General features: G+C 43.1%; 1 long non-coding RNA gene across 4 annotated transcripts in view; it reads right to left on the minus strand.

Moving 5' to 3' along the window:
* Positions 1-402: 402 nt before the first annotated feature.
* The window catches only part of LOC142063193 (uncharacterized), an 88,997-nt gene continuing 63,336 nt past the window's right edge, over positions 403-26,063 (minus strand). For 3 of the 4 annotated variants that reach the window (XR_012662687.1, XR_012662684.1, XR_012662685.1), the window contains 3 exons: positions 8,771-8,834; positions 2,603-6,319; positions 403-1,548 (listed from right to left, as the gene is read on the minus strand). This is a non-coding gene — a long non-coding RNA (uncharacterized LOC142063193). The remainder of the gene's footprint in view (positions 1,549-2,602; positions 6,320-8,770; positions 8,835-26,063) is intronic. The other variant, XR_012662686.1, reaches the window with a different exon arrangement.

Genomic DNA, 26,063 nt, shown 5'->3' on the forward strand with positions numbered 1-26,063 from the left:
TCTACAAAGCAAATGCACAGAGGCTGCCCAACCACAGCTGATGCTTTTAATTTATAATTAACCCTTGCCATATAAACCAACCGTTCCTCCTCAGTTTAGGTGCCTGTCTGTCTGTCACTTTCTCTTGCTGACCTAATGGCATGAGCTTTGCCAGCTAAGATCAGTTTGCTAAATCTAGTCAGAGGAATCTATATGTGCTGATATTCTCTAGTTGCTGATGGCCTCGCATTTTGACTGTAACCATGGTGCTGCTGGATTTATCATGGCTGCATGGCACAATGTGTATCTCATTATTCTTTCCTGGCAGCTTTGTATAGCTTTTATTTAGCTGTAAAAATAATTTACATTTCTTGAGCATCTGAATTAAAGATAAAATAGAACTGTGACATCGAGTGTTGGAGATTTTATGCAAATTTATTTATAAATATAAATCACAGTTAGAATGCAAAATTACACAAATGCCTTCTACAAATCACCCATCTCTTAAAGAAATTAATTCTTTGGGTTTTTAAGAAAACTGCCTTAACATGATATCTACATAGTTGCAATGTGAACAGAAACTCTGCAGAAAATCCGAAGTGGAATTCGAGTACCCTGGGTTGCCGATGAGATCACTTATGTGACAAGGAATTTTTTCACTCCGACGTCACTGACTTGAAATTGCTCCGGGTCACCAGCCCGTGGCACTCTCCGTCAGCTGCTCCCGGCCTGGGATGAAATCCGGGCCCCGCTGAGGTCACGGGCAAACTCTTGGTTGGCTTTACTGGGCCCACCATGTTCAGCTGTGACGAGTGGCGTAGGGGAAACACAGCAAAATCACGAGCCCACCTCATAGTGGCCACACAGCCCAAAACCTGGTCCAACAGCTGAGTTTCTCAAATATTCCAAAGTAACATTTCTGGGAAAACCCAGCAACTTGCATCTAATTCCAATACACCTACACGTCATAAATCCAGGTATATTTTACTGTCTTTTGGGATTTCAAAATTGTAGAGAATGTATTTTTTAAAGTGGGATAAAAGCGATAGGGTTTTCCTCACTATAAAGCTACTTTGAGCGAATAATTTAACAGCAGTTATTTTGATTTCAAAATGGTCATAGATTTGGAAGATGAAGTGCTACGTTTGGACTTGATGATCTTGGAGGTCTTTTCCAACATAAATGATTCTATGATTCTAAATATGGCTTCATAATATTTCTTTTAAAACTTATGACTGTTTCTTTCTGCTATAACCTCAGGCTTTCCTTGCAGCCCCTTCTGGTGCTTGGTTATTTTAACATTCTTGCCTCTTACACAATATCTCTGGTTTATATTTGTGGGGAAAAAAATATCAGTGGTTGTTGCTTGACTTTCCAATAAAATAATCAACATGAGGTCTCACTTTCCATCAACAATTTTAGTAAAACATCCCTTCTGCTTGGCGGAAGCAGCACCCGAACCACCTCAGAAACCTCCGTGCTTCCCATCCTTCTGCCACGCTGAATTCTCCACTGTGCGGTCCTAATCCCAATGACCTTTATCCAAGAAAAACAGTGGAGAACTGTTTCCTAAGGGGGAAAAAAAAAGCAGCATAAGAATATTAACTACCAATACCCTGCTCTTTCTTTAGCTCTTCTTCCATGTTGAGGCCAAACGCAACTCTTGAATCAAAAGTAACACAGAAAATGACTTCTCCTTCAGTCGGAAAGCAGTCCTGCAGGGTGTTTGCTGCACTGAACCTGTGCAATTCCCACTGCCTAAATTTCTGAGCCTCTGCTCATTATACTACATATGAAAGCATCCAGCCGCATTTCGTGATGTCTTGCAGAGCACTTGTAGACAAAGTCAGCTATCATCTCAGACATATTAAAACAGTTATTTAAGCATTTCATACTAACTGACGCGCAATTTAACCGTGCCACTTGCCTGTCACACAGCGCTGCTTGGCTTTCCGTGCATACGGCTGGGGTGAACCACAGGACAAAACCCTCCCCGCTTTGCATTTCTCTTGCCTGCCAGCTTGGGGGGGAGCCCAGGCAGCGAAAGCCTGCCTACCGAGCACCTCGGGAGCCCTTTGAGTTTCAAAGGTGATTCTTAATTATAGATTTGGGCAGTCAGTAACCGCCAGGCTGATCCAGACACTCACACCTCTAAGGACTTGGTAAGACTGAAAAACTCAAGTCCCCCCATGGCTGTTATCACATGTACTACAGCTTTAGGGCATCCTACTTGCTTGTGGAAATGGTACCTTGTGCCACGGTCACTGGTAGGGTTGGGAGCACAAGGAACACAGGCTCAGGTAAATTTTGCCTTTCAAACTGTAATAAATAACATATATTTTAAATAGTTTGGTTTTTTAATTTCACCTTCTGAGAAAATGCACAGGGAAGAAGGTCAAGGATTACAACAGAAAATACTCATAAAATGATCCTCTGGAATTTAGCAGGTTAGAAACTTTCTGTCGATGTTTTTAACCATCCCACAAAATTCCTTAAAAGAAACGTAGTTTTTGGTTAGGTCCCATGGAACATCCTAAAACACAAGTAAAATGGATAATCTGGTGGGTTAACACTGGGGTTGTGTTTCTAATTTTATACGTTTAGTTTATCAGAAATACAATACCTTTTCTAGTCAATTATTGCTTCATCAGCATGCTCGGAGGGTGCCATGGAGCTGTGGGCAGAATACAGTCGTTTTCCCCAACACCACCAATATTAATCTTGATATTTGAGAAGTAGCAACATCTACTGTAAAGAGCAAGAGAGTGATGGCTATGGATGTTCAGCTTCGCATCCCGGCTGGTACTGGACCAAACGCACTCACTGGGGCAGCCGAACCGTGGAGAAGAAATTAAAAAAAAAAAGGAAGGTGTATGAATGAGAAATGGCATAATTAAGGAGAGCCAAGTTAACTGGAGACTGATTTGACGAATATAGAATAGTTTTACATCTCGGGAGGGAGTAATACGGTTACAACCTCAGACGGCGCCCGAGGCCCCAGTCACGAGGAGTTTATGTGCTTCAGTCCCATCGCAGACAATTGGATTTAAGCACGTGTTCAAGTATGTGGCTGAGCAGGGGTGGTTTGCGAGATCTCTATAAAAGCACAACCTTCCATTCTCCCAAACCATATGGGTTTGACTTCCCATATGGAGTGACAAAATAAAAATATATTCTAAAAATAGCTCTCAAAAAATGCACTGGCTGAAGGCTGCTTCCTGCGCTACAATTTGATTAGCCTTGTGTTTTATTTCTTCAGCAGCGATTTCAATTTATCTCTGATTTGGAGCATGAAAAGCTGCTTTTATAGTTGTAAGCAGAGGAGAAAAAGGCATCCGGGAAGCAAATATAGAGAGCTCTTCTGGCTTTATAGGAGCTGCAGGAACAAGTAAAATGATTTTAGAGCAGCAGAAAACAAAGTGATGCTGGGAGATGATCTATCTTTGCAATCTGTATTTAAGTTCCCTGTCAGCCCCTCTGCGAGTGCAGAACATTACATATTCTGTGCAGCTCCAAAGTAACCTAAAGGAGCCAAAAATTGTCAGTGCAGAAATCCCCTGTGCGGAAGGGATCTCTGCCAGCGCGGCGGCCGCACGCGGCTCCCTGACAGCTCCTTCTGTCCACTGTGGCTCGAGGAGCCGGAGGAGCCGCTCCCTCTGGAGCTTGGAATCGATGGATGCTTTCGAATGCAAACATTCCCGTTTGGGCTCTGCTGTGAGGTGCTTTCTTAAAAATCATAAACTTTTCTTTGTTTTCTCAGAAGGAAAATACTGGAGATTTTCAATTCCTTCCCGCTTCAGCTGGGTCAGCGAGCAAGCCATCAACCAAGTGCCTGGGGAGCTGCTGGTGGCGTCGGAGACCTGAAACCGCTGGCTTTGGAGGAGGAGGAGGAAGGAAGAACAGTCTTGGTGGAAGCATCCTACCATCAAGTCCTTACCTGAAGACTCAGGAAGTCAGTCTCACAGCTGGGCTTAACAGGAATTGCTTTCCCCGCCTTGGTGTTGGAGGACAGCTGGGGAATGGCACCACGGTGCAAACACAAGACATCAAGGCAGCATCCCTCAACGGCAGCTGGGTCTTGACTAGGAGAAGTGCTGATGAGCCCTACCCTGGGTTTTGTGTGCTCGCTCTGAGTCTGATTCAACAAGGTGTCTCAACAAGCATCCTTCCTTTGGGATCGCTATGAAGCACTGGCTACTGCAGAAGTTCCCCACAGATGCCTGGGTTTGCTGCTCCCTGGTTTAGGTCGCTGCCTTAGGCTGAAGCTTGGAATTTAACACCCATTCCTGCTCCAGTGGCAATGCAGGCATGGGAAGCTGTCATTTATTTTTCTCGGCTCTACAGGTCTGCCCTACCCATCCTTGTCACCTTTGGGAACCCAAGGCAAGGTAACAGCTCCAGTTAGAGACACACATTTCTCATTATTTGTGTCTTCGGCCAAAATAAGTAAACAAAGAGATAGATAGCAGATAGACAGGTAAGTAAAAACGGTCGCGTCCAACTTTCCAGGATGATGGAGCAAGTCATGCCTTGCTTTTCCAGCAGTTCAGTTTTCCCACATCCGTGAATTTGCTTGTTTTATGCAAATAATAAGCATGGATTTCCTGCAGGCCTGTGACACTGCTTTAATAGCACGCACTCTGGGAGAGCTTTCTGTCCTGTTTCTGGGTTAATATTTGTTGCTGTGGCTGTAAAAGTGAAATAAAACCAAGAGAAATTGTGTTTGCCAGAAAACCATGCCCCTCTCTTTGGCACAGGAGGGGACAGCGAGCACCAGTGGGGTGGGACGGAGGGGGCAGAGCATCTCCCGGCTCCCATCCAGTCCAGAAGACGTGAACAACCAGCAAAGGGCCAACCCTTCTGCCAGCTGTTTGCACCAGCCAGGTACCTGGAGCAAGAAAAAACGGCAAGGCTGATGGCCAGGGCCCCTGCTCAGGGCACCAGTCAGGCGCTCAGATGCTCGTCTCCAAGCCCCAGCCCCAGCATCTGTGGCAGTTTGAAATGAAGTTCTTTTTGGTTTTTTTTTTTCTCTCTCTCTCTCTCCAGTCTATTAAAGCTTTAGGAATGACTTTTCCAATCTGAGCAAAAGCTCTAGATTCACCCTTAAAAGAGACATTTTTAATATCTAAAAAATATTAAAACACAAAGAGGGAAAATAAAAGATATCTGGAGTGGGAAGAAGCTGAGCTGTAAGAGCTTTGGAAGAGAAAGGATTAGAAGCCAGCTTTTCTCTAAAGACTTTATATAGAGAAAAAAAAATCACTTTGGAAACAATTATTTACAAAGTTCAAAGTCTTTGGCACCCTTTGCTTTGGTAAGATAAGGGGCAACAAATAACATCCATAGTCGCAAGGAGTTAGCCCAATTACTTCTGTCAGCAAAACTAATTTTACAAAAAATATATTTCTTCTAGGAAGAATACTTTTCTTGCTTCAAATTCATTTTTACATTGCTAATAAGTCTCTTAGCAGTAGATTATAAGTGCCTCTTAAGCCAGGAGCGGGCGGATCGCCCTGAGCGCAGCCAGCGGTCTCATCTCCGGAAAAGACGTGATTGAAGCCGAGGAGAATTTCGCCTGAGGAGGTTCACTGCAGGTGTTTGGTCCCGTGTCTGTAACCTGCACCGTTACAGAAACTGTTAATAATTATTATACACTGCCAATCTTCAGAAACATGATCCAGGTCTATTCTGACCTTTTTACCTCGCCTTACATCTAGAAATGAGAGGGTGTTTTCAGGGCTACATGCCCAGAGAGTAGAAAGGAGTCCACCTGCCTGACAGGCCATATCAGGCCCACGAACCTTAAAAAAACATCCAAAATGATCCAAAAACCCTCTGAAACATCCTAAACCTGGCACCTGCTGAGCCAGGTAAACCCTTTAAGGCAATGTAAGTTCAGAATTATTTAACTTCAGTAAAAAAGTGATGGATGAGAGATTAAGACGATCAAAGACAGCTCTCTCCAGCTGGCCCCGATGGGTCCCGCTTTCCTGAGCTCCATGGATGTGGCACGTTTCCCGAGGAGATGCTGAAAAGCACCTGGCTGTGCTCTCTGGAGGTGAGCAAAAGTAGGAGCTGGATTGAGGCAGGGAGACAAGTAGTAGGTACAGAGGAAAAACAGAGAATTAAAACTTTTTGACACGCCACAAGAACAATTTGAAAAAAAAAGAATTTACTGTCCCTTTGTGGATAAACACAATTATATGAACCCTTCTTGAAGGCAGTGCCAAGCCCCAGGCTGCCCTCGGCACCTCACCTGCACGGTGCAGAAGCGGCTGTGCTCCCCGGCTGGGAATTCACCGGCCCGACTCCAAAGAGCCTGTCGGTGCCGTCTCCTGTGCTGGGGAGGGCAGAAAGAATAAAATGTGATTTTAAAGCTAATAAGAATTACAGCTGATAATGCCTGTATAGAACAATAGGCTGTTTTCAGGGAGATTATTGTTAAGTATTGCCTGCTCCGCAGCGCTTTGCACGGAAAAGCGTCAGAAACAACGCGCCTCAGGAAACTGCCTGGAAAATCAATGCAGTAGCTTAATTCACACAGACAAATGCTCACTTGTGCCAGGGAAATATTGAGATGATGAAGAAAGAGGATCGGCTTCCAGCCTGGGATACTCTGGGCAACTCTCTGATTCGTGCACAGGCGCTTCGCTGGAGAGCAGAGATTAGAGGCGTCTAGGCCCAGGCTGGGCTTTATAAGAAAGCACCTGACAAAGTTACAAATCTAAATCCTGCACCCAGAAAAGGGGCTAAATTCTTTAAATCAAGTTATTCCATTTTAATTCCTCGCTTTCCTCAATATTTTGTTCCAAAGGCTTTTGGCAATTCATGTCAAAGAGCTAAGTAAATATTTTCCTGCGCTGTGTGGAAGATGATGTCAGGCCATGATGGAAGTGAAATACTGACTTTGTATATCTGTTTGTGCCTGAGATGGAATTGCCTCATTTTGTGAGATTATAGAAAATGCATTCTGTGATTATATACGCCCCTAGAGGCCTCAGGGAGGTGAGATTATGCATCTCACAATGTTATTTTACCAGGAAAAAAATGGGCTAAGTAAATAAAAAATCAGCAGGATGTGACTTCATCGTGCACTGTTGACATCTGCTTATATGATTTAAAGGACGTTACTATGAATATCATAGTTGCTAATGTAAATGATGAAGAAATCATAGGTCAATCATATAATAATAAATATTAGCATAGGTTTCCCAAGGCCAGAAATGGCTGAAATGGTAATTGGAATTATGATTTTACTCTTGAATTATGTGATACTGAAAACACTTTGATGGCCGCTGCTTTCCTGTAACTGCCCCATTAAAGCCAAGCAGATACACTCTCCAATCTCTCTTATTCCAAGAAATAATGTCACCCTTTCGTAGGGATTATTTTTCTTTCACGTAGACACGCCCCTCACCCCGTACGCTGCATTAAGCTGCCATGTCGGAGGGGTGCATTGAGCTGCACCTACGTGAGCCCTGCCGCGCTGGGTGCTGGTCTGAGGATGCAGCACCCCACCTCTGTCATCCGCGTTAGATACCTCGGGGTGAGGTGGGAAAAGAGGAAAAAAGCCTCGTAACTGTGCTGCAGGCACAAAGCAAGCATCTAACCTCGTCCTCAACCGCTTCCCTCTTAAACACGAGAATAAAGTGCTCTCAAAACACATTAATGCAATAGCCAATATATTAAATTTGATTAAAGGCTGATCCAAACAATATGGTTTGAATTGACAAAATACCTGAAACCCATGGCACTATTTATGACACCAGTGAATTACCCTGGACACACAGAAGACACAAAAAAATGCGGCTGCAGCTGTAGCGTAATTCATTTAGGAGTTATCTGGCAACACCTTGTGCAGCAAAAAATTACCCCAGCCAGGCTAGTGCTGCAAAGCAAATGTGTTCTTCCAGAGGGCGAGGGGGTGGCAGTCACTTTAAAGCGCTAAGTGTCATTCTTCACCTGCTTTCCCCAGCGCCGTACATCCCTCCCTGCGATGAAGGCAGCATGCATTTGTCCCAGAGCGGTCTGAAAGTCAGAAGCTGCTACATGAAAATATTTTAAGTAATAGGAGTTGCTGGGTGATTACTGCGTTACCTGGGGATTCCTGCCAACTGCCGCATACGGCGGGCTTTGGAAGTGCTGCTAAATCATATCTTTAGAAGGAAAAAAAAAACCACAATCTAATCCTCTAATGCTATCTGAATATTGTTGGGCTGTTTTCCTTTAATGCTCGTAACTCCTTGCTGATGGGAAGCTCATAGCTGAGCAGTCATGTTCTAGCTGGTGCCTAATGCTGAAACACTCCAGATGAAGAAATCCAGATACGCTATGAGTATTTCGGTGTGGTTACACAAAAGTCTAAAATTAGGTCATAAATTATATAACCTTGCAAGGAAACAACAAATTTAATGACTATGCCAAACCAGAGATAAAAGCTGAGGAAGGAAATAGCATCTTTCTCATTAAATATTAAGGATCAGATCCTTCAAACATTTTTCCAGTGATGAACTCTGTGGGAGTTTGGCATCTGTATTTGTGTGTATTCCATAGAATATGCTTATACATCACATACAAGTGCTGAATGTGATTTATGGAGCACACACACCTAGTAAGTGTATTTATAATGCATAAATATATTCCATCAAGAGCAGAGAAGGTGATTAGTGACAGTTTCCTAAGAAATTTAATCAGATATCGTGATGGCTTATTTCCAGTGTTGCTCCAAAAGGGTTTTTCATTACAGGGCACTCAGAAAGAGCAGGTAGAGGCTTCTCTTTTTCATACTTACAGCAGCAGCAGATATCACCAACTTGGAGATCAGCTCTGTGCATCCTCGGTGGGATTGAAGAACCCTGTAAAGGAAGGAAGGTTACCAAGTTGTAACAAGGGATTTGAAATGCCCTGCAGCCTTTGAATCTCTCCCCTAATGCTACCATGCCCCAGTCTTTCTCCTAACCTTACACAAGACAAAACTGGTTTGAGCTATTTAAAGTAATGCAGGGCTGAGATTTTTGCGTGTATTCCCTCAAAAGTTTTAAGCAATTCCCCTGGGACCGATGGCCAGTGCTGGTGCCCCGAGTAAGTTAATGAGCGGGGATGAGGATCTCTGATGGACTACGCCAGATAGCGCTCCCATCCTTGCTGTCGTCAAAGCCTCTCTGATAACCATGTCCATTTTTTCAGAGATTTGAGTCATTTGTGGATTGACTGTATAATCCTTGTGCTGAAGCCTGGGAAAACTGCTGTTGATGCCCTTGGCAAATTCTTATCCTAAAAAAGCATGAAAAAGAGTAGCAAGTAATTTCAATTCCATAAAATATATTAAATGCAGCACACAGGTATGTAAATGGGAAACTCCATAACTGTAATTTGCCCATTTAGAGCCTGATCTAAAGGCTATAAAAGTTAATTTGAAATCTTTTCATTGATTTTAATGGCCTTTAGATCGGGCTCGTATCACTCACTGCATATCATGTTTGTTTCAGTGCAATAGTGCACTTATCTAAAACGGGAATTATGTGGATTATAACACATACAGATCCACTGCTTATTGTCCAAAGGCAAAGCCTGTGAAATTTATTACTTTAGCAACACATGTAAAATCTAAAAATCAAAAGAAAGCCCAAATAATGATTACACTTTTTAAAAGCACAATAAAAAATGAGGAGGCCTTCTTTTCATTATATACTAATACAATCTAAATGTATTTTAAGCATCATGAAATCCAAATGGAATTTCTCACAATTCCTCATTCTGACTGCAGCAGTTCAACAAAAAATTACATGTAAATGATTCAAAACGTCTTGAAGAAACAACATTTTTTTCTAATTGGAGGAGAAGAGAAAAAAAAATGTTTCAACCCAGGCTCAGCAAGGGATAACAGTATTACAGTCGCTGCACGGAGAATTTAGCCACTCATAATTCTAAATCCTTCTCAAACGCTTTATTGCTATAAGGTGGCTAATACCAGCCTCTACACAACAGGGCTCCCATAGCATTAACCATGAGAGACAGGCTTCCAGAAAGAAACTATAGCAAAGTAATTGTAAATCTCTAATGATGCATAAAACCAAGCTGAATTGGTCCTGAATTCTCAGCATAAAAGAAATGAACCATCAGAAGAACCAATTCTGGTGGCAGTATAACATACCACAGTGTGGAAACTGTTTATGGTGTTTGCTGCAGTGGAAATATTCCTACTAATATGCAAACGATACGAATTCATTAAAAATGCCCAAATGTTGCAACTTCTCATAATACCATGTGTGACATTAAAAACAAACCATTAGCCAAAAGAAAACCTCGTCTGTGCCAAAACAATTTGCCGTCTTCTTTCCCAGCCATAGCCAGTTGTCCATACGATGAATTCAGGGGGTTCTGCATGCTTTTAAACCCATCTCACGAGACTTTGAGGCTGATGCTGCGCCCCACGGCAGGTGCTGCCCCACCAGGCTGGGCTGTGTTGGAGCTCTGCCCTCCGAGGCTGTCACACCCCCAGCTGCTCAGCCGGACCTCGACTGACTAGGTGGGCAGGAGTCCAGCCTGACACCTCATCCCCCTCCCCGGCTCTGCTCAAGGAGAGCTGTGCTGGGGCCTCCAGCAGTGGCCTTCAAGGGTACAGATCCAGGGCCATATAGAATCACAGAATCACAGAACCATGAAGGTTGTAAAAGACCTCGAGGATCATCAAGTCCAACCGTCAACCCAACACCCCCTGGCCTCCTAAACCATGCCCTGAAGTGCCACGTCTACATGTTTTTTGAACGCCCCCCAGGGACGGTGACTCCCCCACCTCTCTGGGCAGCCTGTGCCAGGGCCTGACCGCTCTGGCAGGGAAGACATTTTCCCTCATCTCCAACCCAAACCTCCCCTGACGCAGCTTGAGGCCGTTTCCTCTCATCCTGTCACTGGTGACTTGGGAGCAGAGACCGACCCCCCCCTCACTCCAGCCCCTCTCAGGCAGCTGCAGAGAGCGAGAAGGGCTCCCCTCAGCCCCCTCTTCTCCAGGCTAAACCCCCCCAGCCCCCTCAACATGGCAGACAGGGCTGTCGCTGCTGATGTGTCAAAGAAACGCAAAACCTCGCATTTCCTTAGAAAGTTTAGTCAATCCCCACTGGATAAGCATCCAATAAAATATTTAAATCCATCCTTAACGATATTATTTAATTATTAAATGATGCAATCCACAAACTAACATTGAACCCAGTTCATTCAGAAACCTCAATGCACAAACCTGGACCTTTACCCATTAAATCACCGCTGTCCAGAGGAAACTTGCTCCAGAAGCAGCTCAGATTGATTATCTGAGACACCAGAAACCACCTACTCATGCACAAACAGCAGGCGCAGAGGTTATACGTGTTTCCCCATGCAGCCTTACCCAGGAGCTTCAGTGTGGCCATAAACACGATTTCTTTTGAGATGAGAAGCCAGTCTTACTCTCGCATCTAGAAGATCTCTGGCTTTTTTTAGACACTGCCATGAGGTATTGCAAGGGACGATGCTTTTCTAGCACCAGGGCATCTGTCCACTGAGAACTAGATTGACAAGGCTGAGACGGTTGGGTTTGTTTGTTTTATCGTTTCACAACTCTAAGAGCCAGACATCTGAAAGCTCAGATACATCATTGCACAGTGTCAAAACCAACGAAGGCACAGATTTGAAATCTGCATACATGGACAAAAATAGGGCATATCTGAAATTAATTAAATTTTCTAGGCACTACCTAGAGAACAATATTTATCTATAATAAGCATACATCAATATACATCACATTTAGTGCATGGTTTTTAGTGAAGCGGCAGTTTTCAAGCCTTGTGTGTAGGACTCTAAGGTTTAGCAATTAATTTTCTTTTTTAAAAAAACATTTTGAAGAATTCTTTTATAAAAAACAAGAAGCAAATATCACCGATTTAAAGTCAAACTAAAATAAAATTAATTGCAGGGGACCCACTGGGAATTTCTATGCCTGAAGTTGCAACTGTCTGCGTCAGATACTACCTGCGCAGTGTAAAACATACCATAACTGTGTACAGGTGCTATAGTCTTGTCTATAATCCCCTTCAAAATTATGGGAAGAAAAGGTAAACAATTTTGTGAGGGATTTAAAACAAAAAAGCATTGATCTGACTCCGCTTCTACTGTGGTTAATGAAATTTTTAACAGTAACAACAGTAGAAAAAGTTAGGATAAGAATAAAAGGTGAAGAAATTAAGTCTCCCTCTTAAATATGCCCATTGTACATATCTGTATAACAATAAAGGAATGGAGACTCTGGTGAAAGAGGGGAAAACTCTGCAGGCGTGAGAGAGAAATTAACTAGTCCGCACTGTTACAAACTTCGTCGGTGAGGTGCTGGCACCACGAGCATCTTCTTTATTTACTTGTGAGTTAGGGGTCTTACCCTGGAGGGAGTTTTTATGGCTGTTCCTTTTGGAAAAATGTCCAAACTATTTGACCCTTGCCCTGAGGATCTCACAGCAGTAAGCGCTAGCCAAGATACTCCATCTGACACCTCTATATTCAAAGGTAACTCCATTTTTTCCAATCAAATCAGAACAACTCTAATTAAATTTAAACAAGAAGCTAAAGTGAGATGAATGGTTTATAGGTGCTTCATGCTTCCCTACATTGATTAATAGATAAAGAATTCATACCTCCACCAAATTAGTTGACAAACCTTGCTGTAATTTATTCCTTGTACATGATGATCGGTAAGCACAGTGCACTCTAGTAGGGACTGAGCTCCAGCTCCCTCTAAATATATTTTGTGCTGGTTGGCTGCACCCACCAGGTATTTACATTCCACAAATCTTGTCATTGTTTTCAAAGTTTCTCAATATGGTTTTCATTTTAAATTAATGTAGCAGTGGTTATTCTTGCATAGAATGCCATTATTTGTGAATCTGGTTTGCAGTGCAGGCAGCTGCGTTGGACCGTGCTGTTTCTTGGTGCCCAAAGAACAGCTCTGTTGAGTTTTATTTGTCCTTCTGTTTTCCCTGATGCTGTCCTGCATATTACTCTGCCCAGTAAGTGAGCAGCAAATGCAAATTTCTTTCACATACAGATTAAATTTTGCTAGAGCCATGTATTTGTCACTTCAAAGTCAGGCTCTTTAACCCCAAAGCGGAGCCAGAAGGTGCTTACCTACTCCTAAAGCAGAGCACTACAAGAAGGCGGCATGCCAGGGGCTGGGCCATGGACTACCTGGCTGGCCAGCTGGCGGCGAGCCCCGGCCACCATGGACCAGGCTGGAGCCATCCAGAGGTGGGGCCCATCGGGCAATGACCGAGCTTATTTTTAAGGAGTTTACGTTTTAGAATAATGCAGTTCAGGTTAGGGCGTGAACCAGCAGCTGGCAAGAGATGTATACAGGGCTTAATCTCATTCGTCAATTACTTTACAGTTCAAATTTTGCAAGGGGCATCCAGGCCTTGAGAAGGATACCCCTGTGTCAGAAAACCAGAAATCAATAAATCTATTCAGTAAAAAACATAATTTCATTTTGCTTCTTAACCAGAAATTAAGATACGCGCATTTCTCCCTTCCCAGTCCTCCCTGACTCAGATATATCCTGTGTTATATAAGTAATTGTTTTGAACCCACTCTAGGACACAGTCAGAGACATGACTCCAATAACACATTATCAGTAAAACAAAGCAAAACAGTTTCATGTCCCTGCTGGGTTTGTATATACACTCTTAAATGAGCAGATTCTCTCATTATTCACCCTGATCTGGTCATTGTATGCTTAGTCACAGCTGTCACAACAGGTGCCCGAGAGTCCTCCCCCTTCATGGCACTGTGGTTTCTCTCTAGGCTTTGTTGTCAAATTCCTCTGCTGCCTTTCTCTGGGGCTTTGCCGTTCCCTCTCCGGCTCTTCCCACATTCAACTTCATAATTACTTCTGAAATCACCCAGGGCTGGCTGACTCCAGATGTGACAACCCTTCATCTTAAGCACCAGTTCCTCTTTACAAGTTGTTGTTCTTCATCCCATCACATGAAATCATTTTATCCATCAACTTTGGCCATGCTTTTCTTGCCTGGGCCTTTTTCCACCTTTCTTGGTACCTCCAGTGACCACTTCACCTAATGCAATGCACAACAGTGCGTTGCAGACTCTACTTTGGGACTGCGCAGCATTTGGAGGCTGATTCCTCTCCTAAAAGAGATTATCTCCGCCTATGCCAAACGACAACAGGAGTCCCCAGTGAGTTGAGGATTTCCAGATGCGGTTTTGCCCAACATTATATTTTACATGAAAATTCTTTGAAATTAACATTTATGCCCCCAGATATCTTCTCTTCACTTTTGTTTCTCTCTAACATCCTTCAAAGGTGGTTTGGGGGTTCCCAAAACTGAGTGCAGAACTGCTCCCTTCCTGCCCTGTTCCTCTAGTTGCAGATTTATGTACTGCATTTTCCCGCTGAGCTTAGCACTCATTGGGGATCTTTTACTGCTGAAAATCCTGTGAATTCTTAAATTATCAGCACGGTGCTACTGTGCACTAACAAAGTTTATCTGATACAACAGCATATCAAACATTTTTAGTTCTTTAACAAATGTTTTCTTAGCTGGAAGCAAGTGTCCTCTGGCATTAAAGTACCTCCAAATAAAGAGACAATTTTGTATGATTTTTTTTGCTATTGTCTTCAAGGAATATAGCATAGGTTGAGGGCAAAATATAAAAAATTCAACCTCTTTTATGTTTTGTAGACATCAGAATTTAGGGCCTGATTTACAAAGTGTTATAATCCATCAGTCCCACTGAATTGCAAAGGCTGGTGAGGGAGGAACTAGCCTGAAAGTCAGCTTTGTAACCTATATTAATCCCCTGACGCACTGAAAAGATTGGGCCAAAACATTAAGGCAAAAGCTTTCTACAATTTTACTTCAATAAAATTACACAGGAGTAAGGAAAGCACCCAGCTTTTGATTCACAGAACAAATAGATTCAGTACAGTACTAATAGCATTTAGTTTGTTTTCTCCCTAAAAACCCATAGTTAGGGGTTAAGACATGCATTTATATCTCAGGTTTCATCCATTTGGGATTGAAATTTTTTTTTTCCTAACTTAGCTTTAAAGTACTGCCTTCCCTGTCCTACAGCACGGGATAACATCCCTACAGCAATTACAAGTGTTTGCAGTTGGGAACAAAGTATTACAAAAATCTTTAATGCATTGCCAGCATTTTTACTGCAATTTATTTGCTGACAACCAAAAGCAGAGGCAGTGGCATGTACTCATCCAGATTTCTGTTGGCCACCTACACTTTAAAGAATTCATTCTCTATATTATTACACTTTACAGCTCTTTGGAAATGTTAATTAACATGTTGAGCTAAATTGACTCAAATTCTTGCTGCCTTAAAACTGAACAGAGAATTCATTCCTCTCTTTCTTATCTTCCCTCTTGCCCAGATTATTTTAAAAGTAAAGTACTTCAGGGCACGGTTTAGGAGCCATGGTAGTGTTGGGTTGACGGTTGGACTTGGTGATCCTAGAGGTCTTTTCAAACCTTAGGGATTCTGTGATTCTATGACTCTATGAAAGTAATTGTTGCTGGTGTGTGTGGCTTGCCCCTCCCCAGGATGGGAGATCTCCCGGGCTTGCATTTGATCCCTTGCTAAACTAGAATGGGAGCAGCTCATCTGCTCTGCTATGGTGCGAGCCTGCCTGGATGCAGGTACCCGCTGATCTTAAACAAAACACAAACCTACAATAGATACGAGGAAATTAATAGAGGTGAACAGTGATTTGGTGGGGGGAACAAACCAGAACTGAAAGCTGGTGTGCTGCAAAACCAGCAGTGTGAAGAATGTCAAGGGAATGAGCTTAGCCATGGTTTGTTTGTTTTTGTTTTTTTTTTACCTTGTTCTAATTGCTTTGATTTATGGCTTTACTTAACTTGCTTTCTCCAAAATTCATGACACAGAATAAAAGAAACCTTGATTGCTATCTACCAAGCTGCAGCTGACTGGCAGGCATCACTCCTCCAAAGGCAACAGGACGCAATCACTCCCATGGGGCAGAGAGTGGGAGTTTTGAACCGACTTAGTTTTACACGGCGTTTCTATAGCTGTAAAAGCTCCATGTTCCATATTATTAATCTCTTTCTATTCAAGGATCCTGAAAACGTGGCTATGTCAGCCACCCAACCTGAAGTTCAAGACCTTTATGGGCGAGGCGACATTTCAGAGCATAATAACTACACAGAATCCTTATCAAAGATTGTCAGAGAGATGGGATTACCAGTGGTTATCAGTCAATAATTGTTAGAGTAACTGATGGGTAAGCAGTAACCCTTCACACGCAATTCTTCTGTGGGAATGAGAAAAGCAGCTGGAAGGAATTCATAACAAGAACCTCACAGAGCTCGTAGAAATGTGATGTATAAACAGATTATTATTTCCTGTGGATATTGATGATAAATGAACTGGATTTGGTATGTCTAGGAAATATCACCACACTCTAAGCCATCTGAACTCCCTGCGGCTCAAGGTAAAAACCTCTCCTGTAACTTATGAGACCTCAGCGTAAAGAAAGCACCAAGTATCTGGGTCACTAGGAATACAAAAGTTGAACATTCCTCTTACGCACTTTTCACATAATTAATCTTTCCTGCGGGTTTTCAGTGTAATGAGTCATTGATTATTGCAAGGAATGCTTTACAGGGTAAATTAATTTATATAAGAGAAACAGCAAGAAGTGCTAAGTAGCCAGATAAATAAATAAAATGCGAAGCGTGTTAGTCATCTGGTGGCAACTCAGCCCCAGGGGACCCCCGTATCTGTAAATCAGCTACTCGGTGAACACTGCCAATACCTGCACTCCTCTTTCCTCTTCTTTACCTATACCTAGAGCTTGGCAAAATGTGAAAAATCCCCATAGAAAAAGCAAAAATAACTGAAACTCTGTTCCTCTGTCAGAAATCAGATAACCTAAAACAAGATGATAGCCAATTACATGAGAAAATATATGCAAAAAATGGCTTTTCCATTTAATTTAGAGAAAAAGTCTACTCAGTGCACGGTCACTCCGTTCAGTGTAATAAACAGCATTTCTAAAAAGAAAATAAAGCAGGAAGAGTAGAATACCTACGTTTATCGTTAAAAAGAGAAAAGGCTGATGTTTGAAGAAGCTGGTTCCACCCATGAAATTAATCTTAAAATATTTTTATGGAAAAGAGCCAAGTCTAAAGATATTACCTGGCTTTTCACAGTGCTTCCAAAAAGATTAAATTCTAATGAAAAAGGCATTGAAACAAGAAACATGCTCAATGCAAGGATGAAAAAGGAGCCACCTTCCTCCTTGGCACATCTCTGGTCCTTCTCTAGCTTAAGTCATATCAGGTATATATCAGTATATTTATGCAGGACGTGGTTTACCAAGTCAGTCCGCAAAGGGTAAGTTTGCAGCTGGCCTTCAAGAATTACACACGGAAAAACTCCACTAAAGAAACAATATAATTCCCCATGACCTTACCTTGAGACTAGTCACATGGCAAACTAGCTTGGATCATAAAAGATTTTGCACCACTAAAAATATTTAGGAGATGGCGGGGTTATAGTTTCTGAAGATCCCAAACTCCCTGCAGTGCTGAACTGTATAAATCCAGAGGAAATGTTGCCTCATATTTTGACCGTACACGGAGCTGCAGCACACACGCATATCTTAGCTCCTTTGATGGTTTTCAACATCGAGAAGGGTTCCCATCATGCCGTGAGGATATTTATTTGCATCAGTCTCATTTTGTCTTTGCAAGACGTGCCCTTTGCTGTCTACAGCCTTGGAAACTGAATTTTAGGTATTTGCCAGAAACATGCCATGAACATCCAGTCACGGAAAGGCAACAACCACCTCGGTTTGCAAGCATGTATTCCTTCCATTCATACCACAGAGAAAGAGAGGGAAAAAAGAATAACTTTAAACAGTAAAATATTCATAGAAATGACAATCTAAGCAGGGGGAAATGCTAAATTCAAGAAATTAGTCATTTATAATATGCACTCAGATCTAGCCCAAAATGTGCTATTAACTCATTTTACATTGCAAACCTCTAGGGGCAAGAGCCACATCTTCCACCACGGGGCTTGCACAGGCAGATTTAAAGCACATTAATGGCACTCGCTATACGCATTCACGCTATAAGCTGGCGTTTCCAAGCAAAGTCTGAGCCCACGGCACTGATGACCTTGGACAGAATAACTTCCATTTGTGTGAGATCCTTCTTTCAGTAATGAAGCATTATCAGGCTACATAAATGCTGAATTAGAACCCCCAGTTTGAAATACTGTATTTAAAGGAGTCTTTTCCCTCGCTGGAGATCACTGGTCTCCCAAACAAACGGGTGGCCATTGTGCATTATTTGCTGTTTGTCAATGACCTCGTTCCCATGCTGTCGGCAATACTGAAATGGGAAGCTGGAGCCTGGGGGTAGGTCTTCAGCGGGAGTAATTCAGCCCTGCTCGCTGTGTCAGCCCACAGCAGGCAGAGAGCATCTCCCAGTCAGCACGCAAAACTCGGGAAGTTTCGTTTCTGGGGCTTGAATGACATGAGAAAGATGTCTTTCCAACATCAACAAACAGGTGAGTAGGAACATATTCACAAACCTGGATTTTGGGGTGACTTCAATGATAGAAATTTGCTTGTGACAGCTCACAAAGTTGGGTGCTTAGAGTTTAATTTTTGATCTGGGACCGATTACATGATGAAGTTCAAATAGCTGTTGACATAGGACTTTTTTCCGGGTTTGTTTGATTATTACAATTATTATAAGTATGCGGTGAGAATATTCACAAAAAAAAAAAAAAAAAAAAAAAAAAGCTGCATTCTGCCTTATTTTCTTGGTAAAATATTTTTTATTTTCTGAAAATTGCATGCGTTGCACAGCGATGATCCTTGCAATGCCTTACAAATAGTGCATGTATACATCATTTAAATAAAGCATTATAATTTGTAGGTTAGATATTTTGGTGTCAATCAACATCAGAAGCTGTATGAAAGAGCTTGGATTAGGAGGAAGAGATTTTTCACGGTAAGTTCAATAAACTAATGATATTACAAGAACTATCAGAGAAAAACCTGCCATCTAATAATAAGCTTGTTCCTTTTTATTTAGATGTCCCACCTTGTGCTTGCTTGTAAAAAGTTAATAATTACAGCAGCGTTAAACTTATGTAAATAGGCGAGTCTGCGCTGGACAAAACCTGCAACACTGAGCGGCAGCTCTACCTAATGAGTGAAGAGTGGATATTGAGATTTCAGCCGCCTTTATCGCAGCATACAACACCCTTCTGAAGAGGTATGTGATGATTTGTCCAAATAACTCCCCTGAGTTTGGCAGGGTGAAGACAACCACCCAAGCCACAGGGACCATTTTGACATGGCGCAGCCTTTGCAGACACTTCAGTGCTGGTGTTGCTGGGTCAGCACAGACAGCAGCACGCACGGCAGCTGAGCAGGAAGGCAAAAAATCACCATAAAGTGATTTCTTCCTACGTCTGTCCTGCCCTTACTCCACCAGGCTGGAAGCTCCTGGACAGCATCCTGTGGCTTCCAGTGGTCCCCAGAGCACACACATGAGATTGTGGTGGTCCTGCTGGACAACCACCATTCAAAACTTTTTAAATCAATGTTTTTATTTATATTTCCTTTCCTGTATTTGTCACCGAGATCTTACCAAACCCCACTGGGTGAGAAATGAGCCATCTGACAATGCACCATGAACGTGGCCATATCATCACCAAGGTTTTCCTCGCACATGTGGCTTGCAGCACACGCCCCACACAGATGCTAGCTGGCATCAGTTTGCCTTTGAATTGTTGTCAGGCAGCTACATTGTCCCCATAAAAAGGTTATTCTTGAGGAACCAACTGTCCCATCATCCCAAACCCCAAAATGTACCCACGCGTTCCAACCCAGGGGAGCATGGTCATCCTGCCTGCCCCCCTCGAAAGCCTCCCAGAGAGACCGGGACAAAGCACGCGTCCCTAGCTCCTGGAGACTGCACAGACACAACAGCTACTCTCTGCTTGCTGCACGTGCCACCGTGGTTGAATGCTGACACTACTTACTGCCTCCCTCGTACATGGCAGACCTCTGGCAGCTGTTGATAAACGTGGTTTCAGGATGGGCTGTGTTAGATCACAGGTATTTGTAGTTGTAAAGCTGCCTCCTGCTGTGGCCGGGCCAGTCACGGCCGTATGGGCCAGCGGGAGCACCGCTGGCCACACGTGCAGGCGGCCCTTTGGTCAGATTTGGCGGCAGCACTACCCAGCGGCTCTCCACGCTGCGCAGAGTCACCTCCATACATCACGCGCTACCGTGCATCTCTTCAGCAACCGGGAGGCTGGCCGGCCGGCCCGCGGGCACAGGCCTCCACCCCTCGGCGTTGTGGTGGTGAGCAATGGTAGCAACGGAGTTCGGGCAACACGGGATGCTAAATGCTCTCCGTAGCAAAGGGGTGCTCTCAGAGCAAAGCAGGGCACCAGCTCAAATCATCTCAAGCCCTAAACAAGCCCTGGTCTTTCCATCACCCTTTAGAGGCAGCGTAGGGGAACGGGTCCACCTCAACCGACATCAGCCTTTCTGCACAGAGAAATCCAGGTGCCTGGAAAGCAAACTTTCATCTTACAAGGAAGGGAACACCTCTCACACCCATCCCTGCCAGTATTTTTGCTGCTTAGAGCAAACTGCGGCTATTGCTGTTGTTGCTTTCCTGCAGAAAGAAGCAGCTTAGTCTATATGATTTAGAAATATCATTTGCCTCCTTCCCCGCAGATGGCAAACTCCTTGGTTTTTGCCACCACTGAACATACAAATAAATCATCAAGATATGATCTGCTAACATATTCAAAATGATGTTTGGCCTGAATATTTTTTTTTTTAGCTTCAAACATCAATTTCGTTTCGTAATGAACACATGCTTCATCTCATAACATTTCATTTTTCATACATTTAGCAAAATTGCTTAACTGATACTTTTTTTTTCCAAAACAGCTTTATTTCTACCCTAAAAACATGCAAATCCAAGACTCACATACTTATATAATGTGCAGAATTCCCTACTGTTGGTTCAATCGCTAAACTATAAAATATTCATAATATCTACATTTTTTTACAAAATGAACTTGGTATTCCGACTTTTTTTATGTAAATCACAGTAAGATACACAGACAAAATTTTACAGGCCTCTCCGGGCAGCTATTTCCATTTTTATTTGCTCCCCTCCCTGAAGGACAACCTCCCCAGCACCCACCCACGCGCTCTGCACGACGGCAGCCTTATCAGAAACGCCGCCGAGGCACATCCAGTCCTCACTTCCTAAGCTTAATGCCCTTTGCAATTCTTGTCTGAGCAGTTGTTAGCCGAAGACAAGAAGACTTATTTCTATTCATTCCCTGCCTAATCCACCTTATGAATTTACACCTCACCTACCCGCTCATTCAAGGACCCAGAAATACAAAATATTTCCTACTGTGTTTTAAACCCACATCCTCCTGGATACAAGATAAGAGCTTAATAGCTTTGACACTGCACTGTTTTCATATTCATGCGTAAGGTATGGATACAGCAACAGATCAGCACTTCTTTGTGCTTCTCATTGGCTCTGGTTCGCCGCCTTAAACTGTCTGAGTCAAGGCCACGTTTTAATGCCATAGACGCTCTATTCAAATACCAGTATGACCACATTTTAAAAGCCACCCTGTACCACTTCATTGCCGCAGATGTCCTTTACATCTGGCAAGGGCCGTTTCTCTGCATGTCAACAGTAATTCAGTTTAACAGCTGTCTCTTTTGACAAGCTTAGTGTCAGACTCTAAAATGACAGGGTGACAGTTTTCCTTTTCTTTAACAGAACATAGTGCAAATTAACCATTTGAATGCAGGATCACTGAACGCCTCCCGAATACAGTTCTCAGAGTCAACTGAACGGGGTTTAGGAATTGTTGGTATTAACAACCAAAGCTGAAAACCTGTAGGGTCTGACAAATCAAGGCACTTCTCCTGTAATTGAGATTTGTACCTGAAATCTCAGCGTTCGACACCCAGAAAAGCTTAAATTGAGATGAAATAGATGTCGGAGAGAAACATTGGGAATTTGCAAACTGGTATGATAAGTACTTTTCCTGCGTTGCATAAATACGCAGGAGAATATCCTGTATATTTAGTTAAAGTGCTTGTTAATACAGCAGCTAATGGTACCGTGTGTATCAGCTTTCACATGGCACGCTGTACACACACATTTTCCACAAATGCCAGACGTACAAAAGTGCTTCTCAGCATAATTTCTCTAGGACTAAAACTATGCCTGAGATAATACTGTACATCTTAATGATTGAATCCTTCAGCATGAAAACCAGCCTGTGGACAGTAACAAAGTGCCACCGTGATTTATGAACAACCAGTAAATACTACAAAGACACCGTTTTAATCTGGTGCCACAGTGAGGTTTATGAGGCTGGCTGTATTAGGCTCGCATAAAAGTGAATAAAAAAAATATATAAACATTATGCTACACGTATTTAAACTGCATATTGATGGAAGCTGTACGGCGAGCCACTGCATTCTGTTCATGTTGTGCCATGGCTGCCACGATGAGGAGGAACGATGCCTCCCCGATTTGGTCCTTGTTCTGTTGAAACCAACAGCAAACCTCAGAGTAGCTGCACAGGACTAGCCTCCAGCTCACGCAACCTATGTTATTTTAAAGAACTATGAAAGCCTTTCTGCTGTGTGTTCCTGGGTAAGCAGTTACATCTAAAGCTCTACCAACAAAACATGGGTTGAAAGGATGATGCAGAAAGTGTAGCATTCAAATGCCTTTAGTAATTGCTTTTGTTTTCTTATTTATATGTTGCCATAAGTATTTGTGCGTGTTACCCATTGCCATAACGCCTGGGCATCTCATAATATCTAGAAAGATTCACACGCAAATGCCTATTACTGTCTCCCAAAGGCATGCCCATTTACATAAGATTTCTCATGAAGTGTTCATTCTCATGATATAGCCAAGTTCTTCCTCTTTTGTTCAGCTCTTCTCAACTCATAACTGGTCATCAGCTGGAGAAGTCGTCGCTTATTCTCAACCATTCTACACCTAGGTTTCTCATACAGTAAAATTTGCTGTGTAGGAGCTGGGACAGAGGTGCTGATGGCTGTGACCTCCCTAGTGCCTCCTCTCTTACCCAACATGCCTATCTGTTCATTTCCATAGTGCAGGAATTCGTACTTTCATAGCCAGCGGTGAGCCTCTGTAAGGGGAACATATCGCTAATATTTTATTAGTATATCATGAATTTAAGTCAGCTGCAAACACGTATCTTTAGTGCAACGTCAGCCCCGTGGGAGCGTGCAGGTTGCTGGGTTTGGAGGGGTAAGCTGTTATCAGTATTGCACACTTAGAGTTCAGCTACTTGAAGCATATATAATCATTTAAAATATTTAACCTCCCTAAAACCTATCACATGCCCGAAACACTAATAATTCTATAACTTAAGCTAAACAGAGCACTATTCAGCCGTAAATTTTATGGCTACTATCTCCACCTCTTATGAAGTGTGAAAAGAGGCTTCATATCTGTCAGTCTTTTCTCAGAAATGACTTTCGCTGATTACTTAAACTTTTGTTAAATAAGCTTTCCACAAGCTGTAAAAACAGAACACAGTAGGGAAAAAATTGGCTCTCTTTTAAAAGTGCTGTAAAGTCTCTTTTTGAATGAGTAATTAGAAATGTGTAAACTCTTTTATGGATATGTGAGAAGCACACACAAAAAATTTGACATTCCATGCAAGTATTTCTGTGTGCTATCAAATTTCATTGTATTTCACAGAGACCAAAACTATACAGACCCAAAATACACATACATTAGTGGACATGGGTTATTTGCCAAGAAGGAATTTACATACAGTACAAGCAAAACATCCTAATTTAAATCTACGACAATGGATACTCACATTCTTAAAGAGAAATCAGAGTTGTTTGTCTTTCCGCGCGTATTTATACAGATTGCAAAGCTGTTGACAGAGCACGATTTGAGCTGGGCCTTTCCAACTGCTTACTGTTCTTTTTATTGCCATTGTCAGCTATCTTTTCCGTATCGAGAATTGAGCTTAGATGAAGACGTTCTGATTTCCCAAGCCCGTACACGAACACAAAGATGCACCGTGCGACCCAGCGGTCAGGCAGGGAGTGGGAAGCGGGGAAAGCCGAGTGCCGCCGCTGGCCCTCATCCCCTTGAAAACTCCCCAAAATCCTTAGTTAAACCAATGCACTTTTCCACCTTCATTTCCCTCCGCACACACAAGTTGTCCATCCCCAAACCAGACTCTGCAGATGCTCTGCAACCCCCTTGTACCTTTGTTGCCTTCGATCCCTCTCCCTTCCCTTAAAACTCACGTTATTTGTGATGAAAACTTGTTCTGACTTTGAATCTCATGATCAGCTCCACAGCATGGGGGCAAGTATCTTCATCTAAAAATAAGTGAAAGAAACCTATAGACAAGGGGAGATGGGTGCCACCCCTGTGTGATTCCCCACCTCCCCGGGAGCGGGGACAGGGCATCTCGGGGACACCGAGATGGAAACCCTCCCCCCTCCAAACTGGTAGGATGCTTGCTTGAAAAGCCGGTGGATGTCACGCTGTGTACACGTACTGTGCGCTATAAATAGTAATGTCTTCTATGCTCCTCTCCATGGAAAAATCTGCAGGAGGGGAAATAGTCTCAAAACTGTGTAGTTTTCAAGCCAAAGAGAGCCAGCCTCATTCTCTCCTCGGCGGGGAAGCCGTAGGTAGGGGGTACGCCCCTCCAACCCCCTGGAGTTGGAGGAGACGGGAAAAAGCAGGTCCTAGCTGATGAACCAGGGGGGCGAAGAGCTGCCCCCTCCCCGCTCCCCAGCCTCCCGACCCCCGGCGGGTCCCGCAGCCATTTGCCTTCCCCCTCCATGAGCAAACTCAGCCCCTCCCCAAGAAGGTGACGGTCACTGCGAAGGGTTTGCGTGGTACCAATAAGCAGGTGGCATTAGCCGCCTCACGGCTCCTGGCTCCCCAAAGCATCCCTGTTCGAGGGGACTGCCAGACACTGCTCCCTCTCCGAATCCCGTAGATTTCCAGCATGGAAATGGCGCTGAGGACTCCCAAGGAGAGGAAAGAGCACCACAGTGTGCTCTCCCTTCTCCCGGTAAAGATATTAGTGCCTTTATTATTATTATTTTTAATCCCCAAGGAAGTGATTCGGACCCCGCCTGCAAAGTTTAATAATCCTGTTGATAGCAGAGCGATGCCACCACCCCTGCTCCCCATGCCGCCGCTCCGAGCGAGTCCTCGGGCAAAGCATTCACAGGCGCAATTTAGTGCCAAGTCTGTTATAAAACCAACCACGGTGCGAATGTTTTCGAGAAGAACAAAAGTATGAGAAAGGGAAAGGCTTCACACATCTTTAGTGTGGAGAATGTATTTAGTGCTCCCAGAAGCTATTAGATGGGGCGATACAGGCAATTTATTGTTTTGTCAATACCTTTTATTTTGATTTAATAACTTACAAAACCTACGGTCTATCTGTAGCGCAGCCTCAACTTTCTTTACACAACCCCACTTAACTTTCAAACACTTTAACTTTCAGGTCAAATCTCTGTCATATTGATAAATGGGTCTATTTAAATTTTTATCACTAAAGAATTCTCTCTGGTCTCTTTTTCACTATCAGATTTCGTGCACAAATAACAGGATACTTATTATATTTTGTTATCCACCACACATGCAAGAAAAGAGTCACTGCAGAAGGCGCAGATGTCGCGGTGAAACATCTGCAATTTGTCTGCAATAGTATCATTCCTACAGACATTTCGTTCAGCGAGACGTACAATATTTTCAGGAATAATGTGTAAAAACGCAGGGCAGGAAAACCTAACAGAGGCTATACACACTAACTGCAGATGACCCCTGTGCTAACAAGTAAACAAGTCAAAGTGTTTTACCCTCACGAGGCATTACTATGCACGATATAGAGGCCCCGGGTGAAGTTTAATCTTATTTGGCTATCTGACTATCGCTTCATTAAGCAAACTAAGAAAAACTG

The sequence above is a fragment of the Phalacrocorax aristotelis genome, chromosome 11 (assembly GCF_949628215.1).
Source record: "Phalacrocorax aristotelis chromosome 11, bGulAri2.1, whole genome shotgun sequence".
Taxonomy (NCBI): domain Eukaryota; kingdom Metazoa; phylum Chordata; class Aves; order Suliformes; family Phalacrocoracidae; genus Phalacrocorax; species Phalacrocorax aristotelis.